The following is a 26,742-nucleotide window of genomic DNA, read 5'->3' as shown; positions in this document are numbered from 1 at the left end:
TACAATAAATCATATCCTGTTATGATTTACTAAAAGAGTACTTCTGTGTCTCACCAGAACAGTGACAATATCTATTTTTATAACTTTCTTTCTCACTGCCAAGGACACTTCTCTATCAAGTCAAAAAGTTTGACCAAAGGGGGGGCACACTTATTTAAAACTACCTGTCTGAAACAGAAACTGTAGCATGTTATCTAATGGGTAAAGTCTTTACTAAAGTGGGTTTAGTCTACAGAGATACTAAACATACCAAGGACAGCACATTTCAAATAGTGGAAGTAGTAACATGCATTTATGATGTGAGAACAAAATAATAGAAGATGCTTTTCCTAGAGGTAGTGCAAAGGCTGTTCCCATGTTCTCAGACATATCACAGGTAACAGAGCCATTCTGGACTTCTCGCCACTAATTCTGCTAATAGCTAGATAATATTCATTCAAAATTTTCTCACAATCAAAAAAAAAAACAAACAAAAAAATTCAATTCCATCTTGACAAGACTGGAGAATGTACTGAAAACTGAGCCAAAACTATAAATTATATCTAACTCTGATGATGCAGATGATGGATAGTTTTCAGATCTTAATGGACTTTACATTAGTTATCTGCATAGAGCGTAGATAAGAAGTGCAAGCAGATACATACAGCATACATTGCATACATTTTTTCTTTCCTTTCCTTTTTTTTTTTTTTTTCTTCTCTCTAGTTATAAACTTTTCCTGTTTAAGACATTGAACCTGTTGGGCCAAACTGATTTTTGGTCTAGGACCATTAAAATAAATAGAACTGAAATTAAAAAATATGAAATAATAAGTAATTCAAAATGAATTGATTAAACTGTGGAGGCCTCTTAATGTTATGTCTAAGGCTGAATCACGGTCAGTTACTGCAAGAGAAAACAGAACTCATATTTTTATCATTAAGAATTCTTGTTTTTCAAGATACTGTTTTTTATCTTCAAAACATTCTGCATCTGCATATCACATATGTGGATGGCTATAGCTTAGGAGCATCGCCTAAAAGAAGACAATGTATACTGCTCAGTAATATAAACCTGTGAAAATTATGGAGAACAGCATTAAAAGGGACAAATTGTCTCTGTGGAGCTGTGTCTGTTTATATCAGATAAGATCTAGTCTAATGTGCAATGATAATCCCCAAGGTGATTACTAACTGTGAATTAAAAATGTATATACCATTCATGCAGCATGTTGTTCCTGCAAGCAGAAGTTAGGATAAATATACTTTAAATACCTTTCTATTTGTTCATAGCAATTACAGAAATAGTGGTATTGGCAAAAAGAAAAGCAAATGGACATGTTATGATATGAAAATGCAAATTTAACAGGGAAGCAAAAGGGCTAGATACACCTTTCCTCAACTCCTTGTTAGTAACAATTGGTTTAATCATCCTGCTGATATGTGTTGGTGGGTATACCCACCAAGTTTGCAGCTTTCCTCTTCTTTCCTCATATCTATTATTACTTCATACGTGCTCTTTTATAAATCATAAAAATCATAAGTCACAGCCATGCCACCTATCAGGTACACAGGTTTCAAGGCAGTTAAGATCCAGGCAGTGAGCCAGATGACGTGGTCACCAAGCCCTCTACTTTTCCAAAACAAGCAATGTTTAAAGCCTTGCTTTTGTTAGCCTTGCATTTTCCTTGGTCTCTAACGTTAAGCACCACTCTCCAAAAGTAATAGTGATGAAAATATTTTTGTACTAGACTAGCAATTCTCTAAGGAAAAGATGGCCTGACATCTCCCTGTCAGCAGAGTTTAGACAGCATCTACTATACCTTGAAAGAATGAAGTCACCAGCACAGCAGGTATGTTGAAAATGGGTAGTCACAACTACTCCGGTAGATTATCAGTTAATCATATATGCAGGGAGCACTTTATGAGATGAAGATTGGTCAAAAGGGAACAGGGATTCAACCCTGTAAGCTCTATCTATCAGTTGAAGGGTAAAGGTTCCAACACCTTCTCTCTTTATGAGAAAGATTAATATAATCATAGAATGGCTTGTGTTGGAAGAGACCTTAAAGAACATCTAACTCTGACCCCCCTGCCATAGGCAGCGATGCCACCCACTAGATCAGGTTGGCCAAGGCCCTGTCCAGCCTGGCTTTGAACACCTTCAAGAATGAGGCATCCAAAGCTTCTTTGGGCAACCTGTTGCAGTGCCTCACTACCCTTAGAGTGAAGAATTTCCTCCTAATATCTAAACTGAATCTATCCTTTTAGTTTAACATGACTCCCCCTTGTCCTATCATTATCTGAGTAAAAATACTTCTCCATCTTTTTTATAAGACCCTTTTAAGTACTGAAAGGCTGCAATGAGGTCTCCCTGGAGCCTTCTTTACTTCACGCTGAACATCCCAAGCTCTCTCAGTCTTTATTCATAGGAGAGGTGCTCCAGCCCTCCTCAGGACTCTCTCCACATCTTTCTTGTGCTATGGGAGCCAAACCTGGATACAGTACTATGGGTGGGGCCTCACAAGGGCAGAGCAGAGGGGCACAATCACCTCCCTCAATTTGCTGGTCACACCTCTGTTGCTGCAGCCCAGGGTGCCGTTGGCCTTCTGGGCTGCAAGCACACTGTTGAGCTGTTCATCCACCAGAAGCCCAAGTCTCTCTCTGCAGGGCTGGTCTCCATGAGTTCTTCTCCCAGTCTATCCTCATGTCTGGGATTTTCCTGACTCAGATGTAGGACATTGCACTTGGACTTGTTGAGCCTCATGCAGTTCGCATGGGCCCACTTCTCCAGCCTATCCAGGTCCATTTGAATGGCATCTCTTCCTCCTATTGTATCAACTGCACCAGTGTCAGCTGCTTGGTGTCATCTGAAAAATTGCTAAAGGTACACTTAATCCCATTGTCTATGTCATTGATGAAGATATCAAAAAGTTCCAGTCCCAAGGCAGACCTCTGAGGGATACCAGTCATCACCAGTCCCCACCTGTACGTAGAATAGACTAACATGTTTTGAAAATTCATTCCTTTCATCAATGTGCAAAGCCAAAAATCCAGGATTCTTGCTTTTTAGGGCTTTAGATATTTTAGGAAGATTAAACAATATTTTCCATGAATATTTTAACATATCACAAAATAATTACAGTTGGAAAAGACCTTCAAGACCATTTGGCCCAACCATCCCCCTACCACCAATGTCACCCACTAAACCATGTCCCTAAGCACCATGTCCAACCTTTCCTTGAACACCACCAGGGATGGTGACACCACCACTTCCCTGGGAAACATGCTTCAATGCCTGACTGCTCTTTCTGAGATGAAATGTCTCCTAGTTTCCAAACCAAACCTCCCCTGGCACAACTTGAGGCCATTCCCTCTAGTCCTATCAATAGTTCTCCATGAGAAGAGGCCTTTCAGGCAGTTGCAGAGAGCAATAAGGTCTCCCCTGAGCCTCCTCTTCTCCACACTAAACAACACCAGGTCTTTCAGCCACTCCTCACAGGACTTGTGTTCCAGGCCCTTCACCAGCTTCCTGCTTGGTAATCAGACCTCTAAAAATCAAAGGGATTCTTCCTCTGTAATGAAGATCATAGGGTATAATGTAAGTGATAAAAGTAAGAAGCATTCAGCATTACACATTCATTTATTTAAAAAAAAAAAAAATCCCAATCATGTTAATTTTTATTTGAGTCATTTGTACAGATGAAGGCCTTTGGGGGGTATATTCTTACAGGGTCAAGAAGCTAACCCATTTTTGCTCATCCTTAACAAAGAATGAATCAGTACATGGGTTCTTAATTTTATTGGTAGAATGTAATAACTCTAAATTTTACAACACAGAGTAACAGAATAATGCCAACAATGTAATAATGAACATTTCAGTTGGCATCATATTTTTAAAAACCAAAGATGTCTGTAGTCCATCAAATTTCCTTTTGTATACAAAGAAAGGTATTAATAAAGAAAAAGAAGAAGAAATAAAAAACAGTTTAAAATCAAAGTCTAATTTTGAGAAAGTACTGGAATCTTAGGTCTTGATACTTTATGCATCAAGAAGGCAATTTTTCTGGGGGGGGCTAAAAGGATCATACATCACACTAATTCAAAACCCATGAAAAATTTGTCCTTCATGATGTGACTGGACACTGTCAAGCAAGGTTTACAATCTCTTTATCTGCATCCAAGTAAAGTTGCCATATTTAGTTACCTCAGTAGTGACTAATTACAATATTTTTCCCCTTTGCATTTATGAGGAAAAGGAGGAAACCAATTCATCCGTTTAAAGGAATAACCTCTAAAGCATAACCTCCAGAATCTGATGTATTGATTCTCTTATGCTTCCCCAGATGGCAAAGCAGTGAAAGAGAACCAAGAATACCCAGACGCAGTTACGGTGGCTTCTCTGTGGAGAATTTCAGGAAGAAGCTTATGCTGTCATTGTCCATAATATTGCTTTGGTTCCTTTTATATTATGTGCATACAAACTCCCCTGTGAAAACCATGAGAAATGAGATTTAAAATATACTGTACTCACAGCTGAAGAGCTGTCAGTGAAACCCTTAGTCTTAGTGCAGTACTGTAAAGTAGGTACTCAGACTCAGATTGAAATCTCACCGATGTAGAACAGAACAGCATTGCAAAGCAGAGTGCTAGACAATGAGATTATGACAAATCCATGATGTTTTATTTTTGCAACAAGGAGTTAATTTAAATTCAATTTCAAGAAAATTTCCTGTGTGAAAACTTAATCTTATTTTCACTGGTATTATACCTATCATGATATAGGTCTAGAACAGAGGATCTGTTCCTAAGAACTTATACTCTTAGACATACAAATAAACATATATTACTTGCTTTCTTGAAATTAAGGAAGTAATTTTAAGACAATGTTTGTGTACTCCAGTTTTCTAAATAGTAAAAGGAACCAAAGTGAAATGGAACTAGATATATATATATTTGCAAAGACAGTAAAGTGTACAGTTAGAGTTAATTCTGCCTCTAGTCACACTATTTCCTACTTTTTTTTTTTTTTTTTTTTTTTTTTCCATCAGTATTTCCATCTCTGTCATTTCATCTCAACAGCTCTGTCTGTTTCAAAGGCAGGGATGCTGCTTTATGCCTGCTGCACCACAGAACTCTCAGCCATATGGATTGTCCCACAGAGACCCCTACGGGCTCCTAGAAAGGCTTTGCAGCCCACATATGGTCCTTCTAAAGCTATTCTGATCCTTTCTAGATCCATAAACCTCATAGGTAATATAAGGAGAAGACTCAAAAAAAAAAAATAAAAAAAAAAATACTGCTACAGATCATAAAGGAGTATAAAAAGACTTTGTCTTCATAAGCATGCTGTTTACTAAGAGATAAAGAATTAATAGGATCTGTGCGTCTGGTAATGAACCCAAAAGCATTTTTTTTCCTACTCTCAAACAGGACAAAGAGGATAGTAGTAATAGTGAAATCATTTAGACACTGTGCACTTTATATTTTTTTCTTGCCAGAACTGTAACACAGCTCTAAGCATAACCTATTAAAATGTGGGAAAAGGACCAAAATTATACCATATATATCATGAAAACACTCTAGGAAATTTATATATTTAAAAAGGTTTTTCATTAAGATAAGATCACCTTTCATTGAAGCATCAATTTTTAGTATATTTTTATATCTAAATTCTAATGTGGAACATCACCTTTGGAAATTGAGCATATTATAGCCAGATATCAAAATGGACAATAGAGTTGATAATTAGCTATGGAACCTGACCAAATCTAGTACTTGTAAGATTTAGCTGGTTCTTCCCTTACCTGTTCATGTTTATTTGTGAGGCAGAATTACTATCATTTTCTGGGGACTTAATACTTTTATTAATTCCTCACTGGTTCTTCTCAAGTCAGCATTTGGGTTTCTACTCCCTAATATACACAACACCTTTTTGCCCTGTTTAATAACCTTCAGTAACAGCCTGTAGATGTTTCTGTGTGCAATTACACTTTTCAGCATATAAATAAATAAAATTTTACCTTTGCACCATGAAATATAAGTATTTCAGTACAGAAAACAAAATAATATAATGTTGATCTTTCATAATTTGAAATAATACTTATCTACATTCACATTACAGGCAATCTATCAAACTCAAAGTAACAACTGCACTGGCTAAAACAGATATATAGGAGTCTTGTATAAGGGAAGCTGGAACAATTCTGTGGAAAGCATCAGTAATTGTTCATTTCCCCTCTGGACAGGTATCGCATACACATGCAGATGTACATCACAGGCTTCACAGCAGTACAAAACAGCCTCAGGGTCTTTTTCTTACTGTAGCAGAAATAAAGCCATAGGAATAATATACTACTACAGACTCATCAAAAGCAGCCATTCTCTCATCCCACTTTGACTAAATTTCTTACCCCATGAATTCTATCAGAATTGCCATCAAGAAATCTTATTGCCGAAAAAGTAAATTCACCAGACCTGAAAGTCTTTTTTTGTGGACACAGACCTACTGGAAATTCAAAACATTCAGTTCAAGTTCTGCATTTACTTTCAGTGCAACTGAAATCTCAGCTTGATATTTTTGCTGTCCAACACTTTTCAACAAAGACCTTATTTGCTATGTGCCTAGTTATGTTAACAGATTGCATTCACCACTATCAAGAGAATAGACATTCCTTTTAGAATGCTCCTTTTTAGAAGCTAACACCATTTGTGAATATTTAGAGAATTTTTTCATCAAAATACTGGATAGGTTATATAACAGTATGCTGTAAATGTGTACTTTGCAACAGGTAGAGAATATTTTATATTTGTAGCTGTCATAAAATTAAATTCCAAGTTGGCAAGTATTTTTTTTTTATTTTCTTTGATTTTAAACTTGTGCTCTTTTGGGGTCTTCATCAAAAACATGTTCAGATATCTAAATGTAAATCTGGTTATCCCACACCAGGACACGCAGATTTAGAGCAAACCAGAATTTTTAGTTTCCCATTATGTAACATTAAATTATTATTTTTCTCTGATTTAGAAATTTGAATCTCAATTAATCTCCGCTTGAATTAATTAGTTGACAATTTATCTCTGAATCTCATTCTGTGTTTCAAATTCTCCATCAATTACCCCTTAGAAAGGTGTATACTCAAATCAAACTTCAATTTTTACTTATTGTTGTGGCCTTGTTAATAATACAAGAATGATTTCAGACATGAAAATATAAATGCTCATTATGTTGTAATATACTAAGTAATATGTAATATACTAAGTCCTTAAATATGCTGCATTATTTTCAAAGTGTCACAATGGGATCATATAGGGATACAAGAGGAGATGACAAATGTTGTATCAGCAAGTGAAGCAAAAACAGCTACCTTTTTTTCTCTCATAAATGTGTTGTGGAATCCTTTCTGGAATATCTAATGAGTCTGAGAATTTTGACATGAACTGGACTATTTCCAACTTTGTTAGACCTTTATTAATAACTTTGGTAAAGTTTTGCATGGTGCAATAGTTACATCTGAACTTGCATTTGAAACGTAAAGAGCCATACAAAGTGATTTTTATAGAGCAAGTAAAAATTTCAAAACAAATTTAAACTTGTTTGTAAGGAATTAAGAAAGAGATGTCTGACTTTTAATGAAACAAATCCATATGTGTTGATATAGTCAAAGCATAATCTTATCTATTGCTGTAAAATGCCAAAATATCTGGATAATTTCACTCTTCACAAAGAATGCTTAACTGCAACCAGAAGGATATTGCTTCTTCAGTCTGGCACATGGTTCATTTCCATCTGAAATGAGAATGCACGTGTCAGCACCTGTTTCAAAGCATTATCATTTAGTCTTTCACTGATAAGTGATCAATTCATAACTTCCATCTCTCTCTTCTCCCCCAAATTAAAACACTTTAAATTCCTCCTGATATACTTTTCACCATAACATTGTTTGGGTGAACAAAATTGTGGATCTCCATCAACCATCCAGACACTAAATACTATCAGATTCAATATAAAAAATAAGAAAAAAATATTATGCACTGTTTTATGCTGTGCCTAATGCCACCTGTAGTAAAGTTGCATTAACTGGATCAGATAAAATGAGGAAAACATCAAAATTATCAGTTCAATAATTGATCTCTCTTCTGATCCTCTCTTCTGAATTTCTACTGTTCTCAAAATTTTCTGCATCTGAATAGAAATCATGCAACTTAGATAAATTCTTTAGGATATAATCCCAAAATATTGTTCAAGAAAGTATATAGATGGAGAAATTTTATGGCTGATGTTGAATGAGCACATAAACGTAGTAAAGAAAATATGTCCTCGGTGATCTAGCATCATACATTAGATAACACTGATGAATTTAATAGGAAGAATGAAAAATGTTATTCAAACACTACTATGGGAAGCCATCATTTTATTAAGACAGCTATAGTGAATGACCAGTATAGACCCATAGCTATACTGAGAATAAGAAAATGCCCTGCAGTGCAAAATTGGCAAGCTACAGGAAAGCAGACTCATGTAGATCATACAGAATTTAATTGTCAAAACGCAGATGCCTAATGTGTGTGGGAGGTCCTAAGCATCCAAAGATCCTTTGGGGGCTGACAGATACAACAGGGGCCTGTGGAAGATCCATGTCTTTCTTGAGTGGTTGCTGGAAGTGATTTGATCTGCCCTAGATTACTTGAAATGGCATTGAATGTCCACATTTAGAAACATGAATGATGCACAAAATATATGAAATGCCTGGACAAGCTCCTCTACTAATAAATTTCATTATACATTTGTATATAATTTCAAATAATTCTATATCATTGCCTGGAACATGTCTTTACAGTCTATCTACAGCAATACAAAAATGAACCTCTTTGTCGTGGTTTAAACTGGAAGGTAGCTAAGCACTACACAGCCATTCACTCACCCCTTGCAATGGAACAAGGGAGAGAGACAAGGAAAAAAAAAAAAAAGTAAAATCTCATCTATTGAGATAAAGACAGTTTAATAGGACAGATTATGAAGTGATAATAATAAGAATATTTATCTTACATATATTTTATCGTTGAGCTAATTACGATAAACTTATATAAAACTGTCTTACTAGATATATAAGGACTGAGTTTCCATCTGTATTACCCTATTGTTTACTGTAAAGAAAGAAATGTTGTTTATTTGCCATGGTACAGTCTATTTAATTTATACTGATTATTATATATCTTTATTTTTATACAATTATTAGGCAACATTTTCTGTTTCCACACAATAAATTGAGTTTAACTCAACTTGCCTTAACTCAGCTTGCAGGTTTTTACTGCAAATACAGTGGTGGCACAGAGAACAGTACTTTGTTCACTGACACTCTGCAGATGTTTTCAAATCCCTTCCTGTGTGACACAGGCAGAGCATGCAGTTTAAATCTGGAGCTGAAAACCTTTTGTGGTTTTGCCAGGAGAGAAAGTTTTGTTGCTCCAGTTGAACCCCACTCCTTAGTGGCTTTCAGAATGGCACAGACCTTAGAGGTGTGGAGACCTAAGCCACTAAAATTATTCAAAACAATATATGGAATAAGATATTCACCAATGTTAACTTTTGGAGATTTCTTTCAAGAATCTGACATGATTTGTATTATAAAAGAAGCCTAATTTTTCTATTGGCCATATTTGGTGTCATAAAATGACAGGAATATCAAAGATTCTAGCAGGAAAAAAAAAAAAAAAAAAAAATAGCAAGCTACCAAAAAGAGTAAAAGTCTCATAAACAATTGTAAAACCACCAGCTGCACCATAGAAAGAAGACATTTTGATATTTTAAAATGGTTGTGAGGAATGTAGCTCAGGCCAAAAAAAAAAAAAAAAAAAGGCTACAAATTTTAATTAAAATATTAATTTTAAGTCAAAGGCAAATTAATACATTAGAAATTTATGAACAAAAAATCAAAACAACAACAACAACAAAATTACCTTTAGGATTATTCTGGTTTAGTTGCATATTCAAAGCAAAGGATGCTTGTACTACTTCCTAGATTTTATCTTCAGGTTCAATCACCTAATGTATCATAAAATGTTATTTCTCACAGATACCACCATTATTTTCAATTCTTCAAAACTGCTGTGGTTGCAGTTTTGTTTATACTTACTAGGGATAATTATATTTTTGCATTTTCTTACTGGTTGGTTGACGTTGTCAGGTTGCCAGACACCCCCTTAGCTGCTCCCTCACTCCCCCACCTCAGCAGGACAGGGGGAGAAAATATGATGGAAAAGCTTGTGGGTTGAGCAAAAGACTTACCAAATACTGCCATAGGCAAAGTAGACTTGGAGAAAACTAATTTAATTTATTGTCATTTAAAAATAGAGTAGGATAGTGAGGAACAAAGACAAAAAAATGGAACACCTTCCCCAAGATTTCTTCCCAGGCTCATCTTTACTCCTTCAATCCCAAGTACTCTACCTCCTCCCCCTCCCCAGGTGGTACAGGCAGATGGGGAAAATGGGCAGTGGTCAGTCCATAACAGCTCTTCTCTGCTGCTCTTTCCTCCTCACATTTTACACTGTTCAAATTTGGGCTTTCCATGTGCCTTCAGGACATGGAATCCTCCATGGACTTCAGTGAAGGTATCTGTTCTACCATGGTGTCCTCCATGGGATGAAGTGCCTTGTACACCTTTCTACATGACCTTGGTGCTCACAAGGTTATTTCTCACACTTTCTTCCTCACTCCACTCTGCCTGTGTAGTATTTTACGCTTTCTTAAAACTGTCTTCACAGAGGTGCCACCGGGCCCAGCTGTGCGCTGCGGTGGGGCTGTTGGAGCCAGCTGGAACGGTCTCGGCCAGCACGGGGCAGCCCCGGCCTCTCCTCACAGAGGCCAGCCCATAGGCCCCCACTGCCAAAACCTGCACTAAGTACAGCCCTAAAAAACACAACTGATTTCTTCAGATACAAAGGAAAATGTTTTGGCTGTTGTAAATAATAATAATAATAATAATAATAATAATATATCCATCACAGTTAGCAAAGAAATCACATGGAACTATGTATGTTTTTTGTCAATTTCCCGATGAAGACCTGATTTACCAAAGTCCTTTTTTCCATCAGTTGAGTCATAACTATGATTGAGAAGACAATATCAGGGAACACTATGAAGCCCATAGATACTGGGGATAACTGAAAAGTTCTTATATTTGCTGATTAATTACAGAAATCCAGAAATACATCATTACATTCAGTTTTTTTTTATTACAACCATAAAGTACAATGTTGACCTGTCATGAGAGATGAAGAAATATTTTAAGTATAACTGGACAATTCTATTCTCCCTAGAAGTATCTTCTTAAGACGTCTTCATTATGCTTTATGGCATTAATTAGAAAGACGATATAGAAAAATATTTCAACTGCCTCAGATACTAGACAAAAGTAATACACTTTCCCTATCAATCTAAGCTAGCCTCTATATTGAAAGTGCCATTGGAACATATGAGAATACTCCCTGGACCGTCTATACTCTCAACTATTTATACAACATAGTATTAGACATCACAGTTTTTCTGGAGGGATGTCTAATATTGTAAAGCAATAACCAACAATATTTTGTATTGTAAATTACAGAAGAAATCTGAATTGTTTAGGGTGACCTTAGTGTCTTTAATAAAAAGAGAAACCTAAAAACAGTTGTGGACAATTATTTGATCAAAAGTATTTTGAACCCATGTTTGCTTAGGGGAATACTTCCAAATTGAGGAGACAGGGCAGTTACAGGTAGTTTTCAGTCAAAATAGGATAATTTATAGTTATAGGTATTGAACCTTCAGATATAATATTCTTTCCCTTTAAAAAATAATCAGTCTAACTGTATATCACATTATTAATTGTCTGGCAACTAAGGTCAAAGCACTCACAGGGCCAAAGTACTTTCTGCAATGAACACTTTAGTCTTTTGCTGTTCTCCCCAGGCTATACCTGCAGAATAACACAACTAACTGCTACAGTCCAAGTGACCTTGGTGCTGAATATACACAGCCAGCCATAATTGCTCTTTTGCAGCTGGAAGGCTTGGCTTTTTTTTTTTTTTTTTTTTTTTTTCTAGAAAATATTTAGTAATTTGTGTGGCAGATTTTATGTGGAAGTTGGCATTGGATAATCTGGACTGTGTTGCACAGACACAGACAGCATTTGCTTAAAAAAATATATATATTTTTTGTGTGTGTGTGATATTGGCATTGGACAACTTTTGCATAGGAATGGAACTCAAAGAGTAAAATCAGTTCCTCTCCAGATGGAATCAGGGATCTCTGCTGCATGCATCTTTGCAATGATATCTTCAGCTGGATTACATAAATCTTCACAGTTCCTGTTTTTCTCAGTTTGTAAAATCCAGCTGGTCCATGGTCTTACATGAGTGCTCCAGCTACTGGCTAAACAAAAACAAAAACCAAAACAAAAAAACCTCTCCTGACTTCCCTACATACAAAAGGCTGGTCCATTTAACTCTTTCTGCATCTGCAGGAACAGTCTCTATTGACTGTTTGCAAGTCCCTTATTTGTGTACAGTTTCTTAGTTCTGCAGTAAGAAACACTGAAGGGAATCTCTGGAAGGACCAGAATCTCCACTTGGAATTTAAATCAAAATATTTAGGCAGATGAAATTAATACAGACAGAGCAGAGGAAATTTTCAAGACAATCCAAAACTCCCTCCTGAAAGCTTCTGCATCAATTAGTGAAATACTTTGTTTTGAAGGTCACTAGGAGCTCAATCAATCAGACACCTTGTCTTACAGCCAGTGTGTTTTTTTTTCTGCATAAGACTGGCTGGGGGAGTTTCTTACCACCTCCAAGGAATTAATGATCTAAGTGAACTGGGCATAGAACAGACACCATTCTGATACCCAACTACACAGCAATTATAACACACAAAGTTGAAATTATACCTTTAACTTAAATTCTACAGTGGATGATATAGTTGCAATACTTCATAATATAGACTTGAAATACTACCAGTATTTTAAGTTTTTATAAGCTAGATTGTAACTACTTTTCTAGCAGAACTAGGGAAAAAATGTATAGTATTATCCATTCCATCCCTTAGAAGTATTTAGTTTTCTGTCATAGCAGATTCTTAAAGTCACCTAATTAAGTCTCTGTATACATCCATAGACTGCATGAAAATAGGCATGCAGAAGAACTTGTAGAAGATAATGTGCTGTGGTGGTTTTACTCGGGTGGACGGCCGAGCTCCACCACAATTGCTCTCTCACTCCCCCTCCTCAAAGAGGAACAGGGAGAAAATACGATGAAAAGGGCTCAAGGGTTGAGATAAGGACAGGGAGATCGCACAGCAATTGTTGTGACAGGTAAAACAGACTAAGCATAGGGAGACAGTAAGATTTATTGCTTATTACTAACAAGCTAGAGAAGTGAGAAACAAAGGAAAGAAACCAAAAGCACCTTGCCCCCCCCATCCACCCTCTTCCACCTCCTCCCCGTGAGCGGTGCAGGGGAATGGGGGAATGGGGGTTATGGTCAGTCTATAGTGCTTCTTCTCCGCCACTCCTTCTCGGTCACTCTCATCCCCTGTGCTGTGGGGTCCCTCCCACGGGATTCAGTCGCTGGTGAACTGATTCTGCGTGGGCTGCCGACAGGCAGCAGCTCTTCAAGAACTGCTGCAGATATGTGTCCGTATCAAGGGATCCATCCCTCAGGAGCAAACTGCTCCAGCCTGGATCCCGCACGGGCAGGAGCTCCTGCATGGTCTCTTCTCCACAGGCTGCAGGTCTGGCCAGGAATCTGCTCCAGCAGGGGTCTTCCACAGGCCACAGTCTACATCGGTGCAGGTCCACCTGTTCCACCATGGTCTCCTCCACAGGCTGCAGCGTGGAACCCTGCTCCACCGTGGTACTCCCTGGACTGCACAGGGACAGCCTGCCTCACCATGGTCCTCACCACAGGCTGCAGGGGACTTCTGCTCTGGCACCTGGAGCCCCTCTCCCCCTCCTTCTTCACTGACCTTGGGGCCTGCAAGGCTGTTCCTCACTCCTCTCAACCTCACATCTGCTGTGTGGCACAGCGTTGGTTTTTTTTTTCCCTGTCTTGAGTATGCTCTCACAGAGGTGCAAAACAACGTCACTTATTGACTCGGCTCTGGTCAGCAGTGGGGCCCTTACTAAACATGGCGCAGCTTCTAGATCCCTCTCACAGAAGCCACTCCTATGGCCTCCTGCTACCAAAACCTTGCCACGTAAACCCACTACATCTGCATTACTGCAGACGTATTGCCACATCAGCACAGGTCTTTACTTCAGGTGAGAATTAATACAATAAAACAGTACAAGGGACCATTTAACAACTGAACATACATAGAGATATCAATTAAAGAAAAAGAGATGAGAGTCTTTAGAAGACTGATAAATCAGGACACTTTAAAACTTTCCTGGAAAAGCACTCATTAATAAGACCTTCCTGCTAATGGCTAGTTCTTATTATCAGTTGTTATCATTTTCACTATGTATTCAAAGTAGTCAGTCCTTAACAATCATATCCAACATTAGCTGCCAGCATGCAATGCTAAGTACCTGATGCCAAATAATTAATACTGAAAGCTACAGTTCTGGATAATCTTTGTCTCTACAGTGAAGGGAAGATGGGTAAGAAGTGGATGTCTTCTTCCCAGCTACCAATTTTGGATCTTATATTAAGGGTAGTCAATTTGCAGCCCTCTGCCTCTACTCCAAGCTAAATACTGCCTACTTCTGGTCAATGTTACTTCTCCAGTCTGGAGCAATTGCCTTATTTTACTGCTCAGCTGCTTCTTTCCTTGCTCAGCTGCTGCTGTATTTCTCCTAAAGCAAAATCAGGCTTTTTCCAGCTCTGTAGTTTGCATTTTTTATTTTTTTTTTTTAATGAGCAGTAATTTCCCATCGGTGTATTGTTAATAGCTCCGGGGATGCTGTTCTCAGCTATCATCCCTATTTTCAAGGTCTTTGCTGTTAACCCACACTTCAGCTGTGCATCATAACAAGAGACACCTGGCAGCAAGCTGAGTTCACCTCACAAGTTCTTGCAAAAATTTGGTAACAAACCTAACAGGCCTGGACTGGGACTCTGGGACTTCACACCATTTGCATGTGGCTCAATAAGCATAAGGACTGTTGCTAGTAATGGCAGTACTATTTTTACTGGGCCATTGGGTAATAAATAAATAAATACATAAATAAAAATGTTTGCACCATTATGCTATATCAGTGTGTTCCTGTTTGGATAAACAAACTACTGTTAAAGTCTACTTTTTGTGCTTTTACATTTATGTGTGCAATATGCCCTTGCTTTAGCTACATCTGTTTTATTAACTAGTATAACTGAAGCATCACGGCTTAACTACTACGTAAGGCCAGGCAGTTTTGTTAAATTTATAGCTAGATAAGCTCCCTTCAGAAAAGGAGCAGCTTCTCAGGCTGCATTTACCAGCTGGGGATCCTTTGCACATATTGATGCCATATTCTCTGTGTTGACTAGTTTGGCCTCAGAAATAAAGTCATTCTAACTTAATGTATTTCCAGAAAATCCTACAAAAATAAAGTTTCAGTCCAAAAACCAACACTCTCTCCTAGGTCCTGCTATACCTTTATTCCTTTATTAAGAAGCTACCACTGCCTTCTGCCTCTCCTTTTTTTTTTTTTTTTTTTTTTTTTTTTTTTTTTTTTTTTTTCCATTAGAAAGAGAAGCTGCCACAGCTTTCCTTGTACTCATTAGTTCATTCTGAAGCAGAGTCCCCACCTGTCTGCCACTTTTAGGTGCCATACCAAAGTTGGTACCATGCATGCACTCTTTACTTTTCTTTTTTTTCCTTTTTTTTTTTTTTTTGTCAATAGCTACTGAAAAAGAGAGTAATGAGCTGCTATTCTTGTTTTTTGAATTATGTATACTGCATGATAGTTATGTTACTTAAATGTCAAGTATTCAGTGGTTGTATCCAAGCATTTTCTCAGCCTCCTATATTTAAAACTGTGAAACAGCTTAACAGTGTGCAGCTGCTTAGGACAAAATCCAAAACATCTATTTAGGGTTCTAAAAATAAGCATTTAAATTTACCTAATTACAAAGTACTAGAAATCCCACATTACTGCAGCTATGTAATACTGAAAGCAACAGAAATTCCCTATACAGGTCAATTTAAATGTCCTCACAGGATCAGCCAGACACAAAATTCACAGAGAAGCCTAAACCATTGAAACCTCTCCTCTCACTTACTTGTAGACTCTCTCTCCCTCTCTCTTCCCCACTCCTCTCCCTCTTTCCACCTCCCACCCCATCTGATTTCTTCTTTCTCAGAGAACAATAACTTGGCTTTAATACCCAAGCTTAAAATATTTTTTTTTTACTTGTACACACAGACTACTCTCCTACAGTCTGAGCCTTGTCACTGAATTATTGTACATAATTTTAAATTTTTATTTACATTCTATTTTTTCCAGAAAGGACAAAGAAGCTCACCTAGTTAAGTGCTTGTCCTCAGAAGAAGACCTACCCCATGCTGGCTACCCAGATGACAGAAGTATCTCCTGACAGTTTTAAGTCTTGGGTTCAGGCTCTGGAGTTCAGTTTCTCTGAAGTTCAGTCACAGCCAGCTATTTGTGGTCTTGGCTCTCCTGAGGAGCTCACACATTGAGTAAGATAATTCATCTCTTAGAGAAATATAATTGCCTCCATACAGGGAGCTCAGCCACCTTATTTCATCATTTTTGCCTGGGTGATGGTTTGACATTACAATGTTAAATATAGAAGTAGGGGGTCCTCATTTTAAAAGTTGTAATATTGAACAGGATGCATGATCCCAGTAAAGGCAAAAAGAGCTGCAGGGGAAACATACCACAGTCAGTTTGTCCATTAATCAAAGAATGATGTATTGCATGTTTTTCTTTGCTGATCTGTGTGTAATCCATCATTATTGCCTCCTAATTAGTGCTAATTAAGAAGGTTTTATTCACTATTTTTTCTCCACTCTTCATTAAATAACACACCTTGGAAAACAATGTCTGTTGTTTTTTTTTTAATATCATGTATATAAAAATTACCTTGATTTAGAGTGACAGTCCAAGACATCTGATAGAAGTCTAGCAGGAAGAATGGTAAAACAAAGGTGAGTGTATTTCACTGGCATTAAACCTATTTCATTCATAATCAGGGTTGTATCAGAATCCTTTTTTTTTTTTTTTCTGGTTTTGTTACAGCTCATCTTAATCACATAGTGTTTTTAGTGTTCATAGAGATCTAGTGTCAATGTTTAGATCATGCTAGACAAAACTAAATGGATTTCAGTTAGCTTCTCAGATGCCAATCTAATTAAACACTTACTGTAAAAAATGAAAGTGACATATGTAACAGAGCATAGAGGTGTTTATGTGGTTTACATAGCAGTTTTCAGGTGTAAAACAACAATGATTAGAGCACTACATTGTTTATTTACTCATTAGAAAGCAACTGGTCTCAGTTTTATGCAAAGTAAAAAGACTTTCAGTTTAAATTACTCATATGGGAGAGAAAAAAAAAAAAAAGAAAGAAAAAAAACCTGCTAAAACAATCCAGTTGCAAATTAAGCAATTCAATTATACTGTACAATAGCTGGAGCAACAGCAAACGCTAATGGGCACTAAATGAGAAGGTGACTTTATTTCATTGGCTCTGTTGGTCATATTCCATTGTTCTTGTACTCTGTCATTGTTAAGGGAGACTAAGGTTGATTGCTAGCAAGTAGTTAAGAGTTTAGGCAGAAAGGAGAGTATCTAGATCCTCAGACGTAGGTCACAAGCTGCCTGAGATGTCAAGTGGCCAGGAAGATTCTGGTCACTACTGGTTGTAAGTGAAGCAGAGGCAAAAAGGCAAAAGGGACTAATAATTGTTCTCTGTGAAGGGGGACACTGGTTCTAGTTCACAACCATTTGGCTCTCCTGTGAATTTTTGATTCACAAAATCTTTTGCATATCCAGCAAAATTCAACCCTGTTAAGGAGCAGGCTGCACTTCTCTGCTTATCAAATCTTTTTCCTTTTGTTTTCTCTGAAGAACTTTTTTTTTTTTTTTTTTTAATTACGTGATCTCTGTTAAGAATTCTACCCATCTACAGTTCAGCATCTTACTTTACAGGTCTCACTGTGCAGGAATGCACTGGTTTCACTTCCAGTTTCTAATAAAAAGCAGCTACTTAGGTCTACTGTTCTTCTCTCCAACCTGTGAAACAATTCATTGCTCTTCTCCTTTAAGGCTAACCCTGGGACTCTATTCTTTTTTGTTTGTTTGTTTTGTTTTGTTTTGTTTTGTTTTTTTGTTTTTTGTTTTTTGCATTATTTTAAATAATGAATGTCATACTGCCTTATTGCACCAGAAAATTAATCCATATTCTTCAGTCTTGAAGCAAAGCCAAATGGTCTACAAACAAACATGATCTGGAGCTCTCCGTTAGCCATCTACATCCATAAGTGCATTTTGCGCTGTAACTTGTTTAGTCCCTGTATAAGAAAAAAAAATAGAAAAAAAAAAAAGAAAAAATAAAAGAATTTACATATTGTTTCTTTCTTAGAAAAACTGTTCCCAAGCTGATTCCAGAAATATTTGAGTTGGACTGTGCACACAGCCAAAAACTCTGGGCTCTGAAGCCCTGCTTTCACAGATGGTTATCTTCATTGGCTGGCAGACCTAGCTTATTTGTTTCTCCAGATCACCTTCGTTTTGACTGGTAAACACATTTAATGTTGAGAAGTTAAGAATAAATATACCATACATCCCTGTGTATTAATGGCTTTTTGCAGTAGTAGCTATGCTTTACAGTCTTATAGTCCTCATAGAGGACTTGTACATTTTTCCATCCCTTCTTTTAGTATAATACATAGATTTACTTTATTTTTGTTCCCCTATGCATCAGCCTAATTTTAATAAAGTCTTTGATCTCTTGAATCACTTCCTCCAAGTTTTCTAGATGCTTCTTTCAAGAGGTTCTAGATACAGGCAAATCATAAATATATGCAGATTAAATAAATATATACCCTTTGCATCTCCCTAAAGAATATACCTTAATACTGAAACACTGAAAGAGTTCCTTATCACCCAAATAAGAGGGCAATAAATAAATACTACCCTTTCTTAACTCTACATATTTTAAATGTTACATTATTTTGACAATTGAGGGAAAGGAACCAGCAAATAATCTATGTCTATTCAACTGCTTATACATGAAACTTGAAATTCTGAGTGTCTATTCATCTCCTAGCACATTGATATACAAGCTGTGTTTTTAATTTCTTTGAAATATAGCTCTTATAATTTAGTGCATTCTTACATTTCAGGTTTTCATAAGGTCATAGCTATTTAACTATGGTTTGCCTTCTTGAGATGGTATGGCAGCATGTCAAGTCAGAAAACAAAAAATAATTTCATAGAATCATAGAATGTCTAGGGTTGGAAGGGAACTTAAAGATAATCTAGTTCCAACCCTCTGATCACCTTCATGACCCTCCTCTGGACTCACTCTAATAGGTCCACGTCTTTCTTATGATGGGATCATTAAGCCTGGACGCAGGATTACAGGTGGGGCCTCACAAGGGCAGAGCAGAGGGGGACAATCACCTCCTTCAACTTGCTGGCCACTCCTCAGTTGATGCAGCCTAGAATGCATCAGTTGTCCTTCTGGGCTGCAAGCGCACACTGCTGGCTCATGTCAAGCTTTTCTTCCAACAGAATCCACAGGTCTCTCTCCGCAGGGCTGCCCTCAGTGATTTCTTCTACAGGTCTGTCCTCATGTCTGGGATTGCCCTGACCCAGGGGTAGCTACCTTGCACTTGCACTTGTTGAACTTCCGGAGGTTTGCATGATCCTGCTTCTCAAGCCTGTCCAGGTCCCTTTAGATGGCATCCCTTCCATGTGTGGTATACACTGCACCACTCAGCTTGATGTCATCTGCATACTTGCTGAGGGTGCCCTTGATCTCACTGTCTGTGTCACTGATAAAGATTAAACAGCACTGGTCCCAAGACTGACACCTGAGGGACACCACTCATCACTGGCCTCCACCTGGACATTGAGCTGTTGACCGCAACTCTCTGCCTGTGCCATCCATCCAATTCCTAGTCCATCAAATGGTCTACCCTTCAAATCCATATCTCTCCAATTTAGAGATCAGGATGTTGTTTGGGACTGTGTCAAAGCCCTTACAGAAGGTAGACGACATTGGTTGGTCTTCCCTTATTGGCAGATGCAGTCACTCTATCAGAGAAGGCCACCAGATTGGTCAGGTACAATTTGTCCTTGGTGAAGCTGTGCCGGCTGTCTTGGATCACCTCCTTGTCCTGCACGTACCTTAATGTTTCTTCCAAGAGGATCTGTTCCATGAAATCTTCTGTTTGAATCTGTTTCCTCTTTCCTTCTGTATATTATAAACAAAGAAATATATGTCCTTCTGCAGGGATTGCTTCCTTATGTATTTTTTGTATGTTACCCATGTGATGATTCAGCAATAAATCATTCTATGGGTAGAACAGAATCTTATTTTATAGCATTACTTTTTATAGTTTTTATTCATGGTATGAATATTCTGATTTTTATCACTTTGAGCTGTCAGAGTTCTAAACAAATAATCCTCACCTTATAAGTCTTCTGCTTGTAGTGTCCACAGAAATTCTGCTTCTGTTTTTTCTTATCTTAACAGACTTTTATTTATGTCCTTACTCTTGTATCTTACTCTTTCTCAGTGGTTAAAATATTCCCTCAAAAGATCCTTATTTAATTTGGTTTAAGCTTTATTTCAATCACCATACAAAGACAACTTATGTACTAAAGGCAGGAAAATAATTTCCTAAAAAACAAGTCCTGTGGGAGATCTGTAAATTAAAATAATCTGCTTAAAATATCACAGACTTATTATGCTAAGTATTTCAGTAGTGAATATTGTACCCCAATATTTTAAGCATGCAGCCTAATTTCTTATTTTTCTCATTTTATGTCATTCACAGGAATTTACAGAACAGATCCTGCTTCTACTAACTTGCCATTCAGTTATAAGAGAAAAATGTCATTATCATATGTGTGCAAACCAATTTGTTTTTGTGTTGTGCAATATAACCTTTGATTTCTTAATAGAAATATCCTTCCCTAAATACAGCAAGAGCAAATAATGCAATAAGCTGTATAAGTTGCAGTATACTGTGATGTTAACAGTGCTATGTTTAACTGTTTATGCAAAGGAAATATATAGGGGCTCAGTTCTGATTTAACAAGAGACTTACTTTGAAGTTGTGATAGATTGGAATAATCCAGATGGGATACCATAAAACAGAGCTGATAAGGTATATATGTCCATAGTCTGGCTTTGTGGTAGCTCTCATAATGTAATTAAAGAATTGATGACAATGTCTGGTTATCAACAGCTGTCTTCTCTTCCTTCCTGTTCTTTTTTCAGTCTGACTGACCCCAAGGCTGTACAGTTAGTGATGTGCATTTCCATTGAAAAAAACAAAACAAAACAAAACAAAAAACTTTTTTTTTTTTTTTTTTTTTTTTTTTTTTTACAAATTTTGGGCCATTCCAACACTGTAGTTGTCACCTTATTACATATTCCTTGTTACTGCATTTCTCCCTGTGCAAGGTTCTTAAGCTGAAACAGGTGCTGTCATTTAGGCTACGGTGGTAACAAAATTTGAGAGGAGATCATGAAGAGATACCATCATGAAGAGGTACCGGAGTAACTGAATAACCTAGGTCAGACTTATTAAATCCACTGAATATCCCAATAGACAGCAAATTTCATCTGTGCTCTTTATTACTTACCCTTATATTGAAATTAATCTTCAAAATGTAAAATCTGAAGACAATCAAATACATATGCATATTAATATATTTGTTTACATTTCTTTGTGTATACACACGCACTTATGTGTGTCTATCTTCCTACCAGTTTAACTAAATCATTGTGCTTAAAAATAGTCTGTTTCTCTGTCAAGTGGAATTTGTCTTGTCTCAAGTGAGGAATCATTTAATATTTTAATCAGTGTCCTGATTAACTAAGGACAGGGTGTTCTTATTACCATTCCAAAAAGCTTAAGCCAACAGGGGTAGCTGATATGCTGCTGAATTGAAAGAAAATTCAAAATCATTTCCAGAATTTGAAGAAACAATTGGATGAAATTCAACACAAGCAAGTGCCAAGTGATTAATCATCTGCATAAACTTGTTTCAAAAGCATCTGGTTAGGTAATAGTTCTGTATAAAAGGATGTAGAGGTTGTAGTAGATCATGATCAGAACATGAGTCAGAATGCTGCCAGGAGAGAGAGAGAGAGAGAAAGAGAAAGAGAGAGAGAGATAAAAAGAGCAATATTGCCTATAAAAAACACATAGTAATTTTTTTCCCTCTGCCTGTTATTGGTAGGCCTTAGAGCTGAAACACTGGGTCCAGAGTACAAGGGAGAGCTATGAGAATGATCAGAGGTCTAGAAAACATGACCTGTGAGACTGTATTGAAAAAAATTGAATTGTTAGCGTGAGGAAGACTGGGGTTGGTTCTGATAGCCTTCAAGAACATAAAAGCCTGCTGTTGGAAGGAAGGGAATACTTCATTTGTGACCAGAGTGGATAGAATAAATGATAATGGATTTAAGTTTCACAGAAAGTATATATTTACATTTAGGAAAAACAAAAAAAAAATGTTTCACAGTAAGAATAAGTAAAGAATACTTGTTAGACTGTGGTGTGCCTCCTCACTTTATTTACTTATTCATTTTTGAGTTGAACAAATATCTATCCGAAATGATTGAGGGAAAGTTGCTCCTGTTTGGGGTATGTAAACTGTTAGATGACATGCGGAAGTTCCTTCCAGCTCTACAAATACATTATTACAGTTTTGGGATTATTATTTTTATTTTTACAGATTTACTATGTTATTTCCGAGAATATAATGGATATAAAAAAAAGAGATGATTAAAGTACTGCTGTGGGACAGGTAAATGCCAGTACTAGTTTTTTGTTGTTGTTTTTTCCTCCAGATCAATATCAGTGAGGTTTACTTTGTAGTATACCAGTTAAAAATCAAAAACATCAGGATACATCCACAAGGCTGGATAGTTCACACAGCACTAGAGCATGTAAAACTTTAAATAAAACAGAATTTACAGAAAATAAGCATCAAGTCAATACTTCTCCATCTAAACTTTTTTGAATTTGAAAAGTTCAGAAGCTTTTGATCCATGCTTACATGACTCCAGTTAAGTGCCTGTTGTGTTGAGCATGTCAAAATCCATTGAATTTCTGATGCATCTGGCTTGATAATCTGAGATGTTCATTTCTGAGGTTTTTATGCATTTGACCAGTTTTACATTGTTAATGAAATGCCTATAGTTTACCACAGCAGAAAACAATAAATTAAATGGTGTGGATTCTCCTACTGTTTACATCAGTTTTGTGTCAGAATTAACTTCCCAAATGTCAGTGGAATTTCTTCTGTATTACACTAATGAACCTCTCTCAGAATCAGGCCCACTTTTTATAACAACAAAAAATCTACATAAAATAATAATAATAATAATCTCCAAATGCTTTAAATACATAGCTAAACACTAATCTAATAGCACACAACATTGTTCTCCCAAGCCTTGGCTCAATTTTCTTACTCTGATTAGCTAGCAATTTGTACAATTACACCTAAATGGATGCAATGCTGATTTCACCGCTTATTTTATTATAGCACTAAAGCAGGTACAGAACTATCTGCAATGCTTGTTTACAATATTACTCATAAACAATTTTTTACACACTCTATTTCAATTTCCCAGCTTGATTAGCTACCAAGCTGCACTAAAACACTCAAGCTAAAAGGAAAAGCTAATTGCTCTGAGTTTTTCAGATAATTTACATGGAACAGGATTTATTGGTGCTAATGAAACTCCAGAACATGATGGCTTGCTTCTCTCTCTTACAGCCTTTTTCTGCCTTTCCACTTAATAATAAAACGCACACACACACACACGCATGAAGTCAATATGAGAAAATATTTTTAGACCTGTAGAGTAGCTAATCAATTTGACAAGGCCCTGAAGTTGGTGAAAGTCCACTGAAATAAGTGGAACTCTAGGACAGGAACTCTAACTGAAAACCATGTTTCAGGACCAATTTTTTTTTTTTTAAAGAAAAATATGCAGTTACAGAAAAATTATCCTCTTCTAATTCCAGCATATGAACTAGAATTTTCACTTTCTAACAAAGTTCATCTGATTTTGATCCAAACCAGACATTAATTGAAGGCCTTCCTGGTTCATAGCTCAGTTTTAAATTAGTGCTACTGTGATATTTAGGTGTTACTTTTTTAAAAAAATATTATTATTTATTTATTTTAAAGGAGGAAGCAAAGTTGGGAATGCTAAAAGAGGTGAAGGAATATTTTTTGTATAATCTAGTTGTTGAAGTTTGAAATAGTATAATATTTGATAATAGTTTGTTCATTTCAAAATGGGATAATTTTTTTTCCAGTGGTTTCTTTATTTTCTCCACTTTTCCTTATGTGCAGCGTCAGGTAATTTGCAACATATTCCTCCTGCTGTGAAAATTCATATTGGTTCAAGAGAAGGGACATAAGTCTCCCACCAACCACAGCTCAGTTTATGGCTTCCAAAAGCAAAGATTCTAAGCCTGGGATGGCAGAGACTGGAGAAAACACAGAAATCAGTTCTTGGACAAATATCCTGATCACTTAGAAACTGTGCTAAAACTATATACTGGTCTTTCTTGCAACACATTCTAGTCTCTTTAAGAATCCATAGTCTAAGTAACACATAAAACCCAGTAAGTTTTATAAATGTTTCACCTTGCCAGAACAATGCACATCTCAGACAGAGTGAAAAACAAGAACCAAGTCTAAAATCATGAAGGGGCTGCTCTGCTTCTGAGGTGTTCTGTGGGGGAGTGAGGAGGCCACAGTTTTCATGATATTTGTTGCACTTGTCTGAGAAGTGTGAGACCTGGTATCTAGTATAATCTCAGCCTGATGAAGTTAAAGACATAACTTTGCCTGAAAACTGCCTCAGTTGCCAGTTGTATTTTATACAGTTGCCAAAAGTATTTTATACTTTTCATGCTGGAGATGTAACAATATGGATCATAGTTTGTACTGGTTGTGGGTGGGATGGAGTTAATTTTTTCTTCATTGCAGCTGTGCATCTGTTTGGATTTGTGACCAAACAATGTTGATAACACACTGATGTGTCAGCTTACAGTGTCAAGGCCTTTTCTGTCTGTCACTCTGCCTCAGTAAGTAGGCTGGGGATGGGCAAGAAGTTGAAAGAGGACGCAGCCAAGACAGCTGAACCAGCTGACTAAAGGGATTTTACATACCAACCTAAGCAGTAAAAGCTGGGGGAAAGAAGTCAGGAGGGACCTTCATGGTTATTAGTCATTTGTCATCCCAAGTAACTGGTGGGCACTGCTTTCCTGGAAGTGGCTGAACAACTGTCTGCTGTTGGGAAGTAGAAAATTAATTCTTTATTTGTTTCATTTGTGGGCACAGGTTTTGCTTTATCTATTAAACTGTCTTTATCTTCACCCATGATTTTTTCTTGATTTTGCTGTTCTGAAACTCTCCCCCATCCCACTGTGTGAGAATTGAGTGGTCCACTGTGTGGGTACTTAGCTGCCAGACAGGGTCAACCCACCACACCTCTGTAGCCAGGTCACAAAGGGTGAGGTTAATTTGAAAATCATGAAATACTCCTCTGCACTGATGTGAAGCAAGTTAAATTCCTGAAGGATCACATGTATTATTGATAGTGTTTTGAGTTAAACATTATCAACAACAAAAAAATATAACACTGATGTTATAACAAAAAAAAAAAAAAAGTGTTTTAGGCTATTGGCCAGATAGTGACTGGCACTGTAAAACACTCACACTTAGCAAAGCTCAGAGTTGTTCTTCAAGTATAGAGGCTGAAGGGCTTTTATTCACAAATTTATTTATAAGTAGATTGTGACCCTGATATTTCAGTCAGTGGAGAACAACAAAAATCAAATCACAAGTAAAGTGTTTTTCTTTTTTTTTCTTTTTTTTCCTTTTTTTTTTTCTTTTTTTTTCAGAATTAGAATAGAGAAGTTATGCTCTTAACATTTAACATTTTCAGGGATATTTCACAGAAAAAATATGAGATGAAATATCTGTATGTATGAAAAGTGAAGCTTCAATTGACATGTAGTTGAAAACAAACGTTCAGTAAGAGTTCATTGGTCTGAACAATGTTACTTGTAAATTGACAGAAATAATCATTCCAGCAACTTAATGCATGTTACTGCACCTAAAACTTAAATAATAATAATATTAAAAAAAAAAAAAATAGGCTACTGTCAGTTTACAGTATATTTTGATATGACCTCAGAAATATCTTACTTCATTCAGACAAACCAAATATCAGTTATTTTCCAGTGTTAAAGCTGTTTAAAGAAAGATTTTGATGTCATTAGAAATTAATGTGATAAGCAAGCAGTTTCAGTAAATTCCATCCAGGCAAGCAAGAAAAAAAAAAAAAAAATTCAAAACATATTCAAATATGAATTTGTACTGAAGATGAAACTTTATAGATTAAAGATAATGCAGAATAACTCTTTTGAAGCAACTGAAATGAAATTGCACTTGTAGGCTTTTTATTTTATTATTTTATTTTATTTTATTTTATTTTTTATCAGCCTTTTTTACTTATGTTGAAAGAAGGTAATGATATAGGGATACAGGAATACCTGTAAACTTCA

The 26,742-nt window shown here is 36.6% G+C and overlaps 1 long non-coding RNA gene across 1 annotated transcript in view; it reads right to left on the bottom strand.

Annotated features, from left to right (window-relative positions):
* LOC118164920 overlaps positions 1-19,692 on the bottom strand; it is a 29,632-nt gene extending 9,940 nt beyond the window's left edge. The window contains exons 1-2 of the long non-coding RNA XR_004749741.1: positions 19,669-19,692; positions 2,554-2,592 (exon numbers count right to left, since the gene is read on the bottom strand). This is a non-coding gene — a long non-coding RNA (uncharacterized LOC118164920). The remainder of the gene's footprint in view (positions 1-2,553; positions 2,593-19,668) is intronic.
* Positions 19,693-26,742: the final 7,050 nt, after the last annotated feature.

The sequence above is a fragment of the Oxyura jamaicensis genome, chromosome 3 (genome assembly GCF_011077185.1).
Source record: "Oxyura jamaicensis isolate SHBP4307 breed ruddy duck chromosome 3, BPBGC_Ojam_1.0, whole genome shotgun sequence".
Lineage (NCBI taxonomy): Eukaryota > Metazoa > Chordata > Aves > Anseriformes > Anatidae > Oxyura > Oxyura jamaicensis.
The sequence above is the reverse complement of the archived record's forward strand: the minus strand, read 5'-3'. Positions and strand labels throughout refer to the sequence as shown.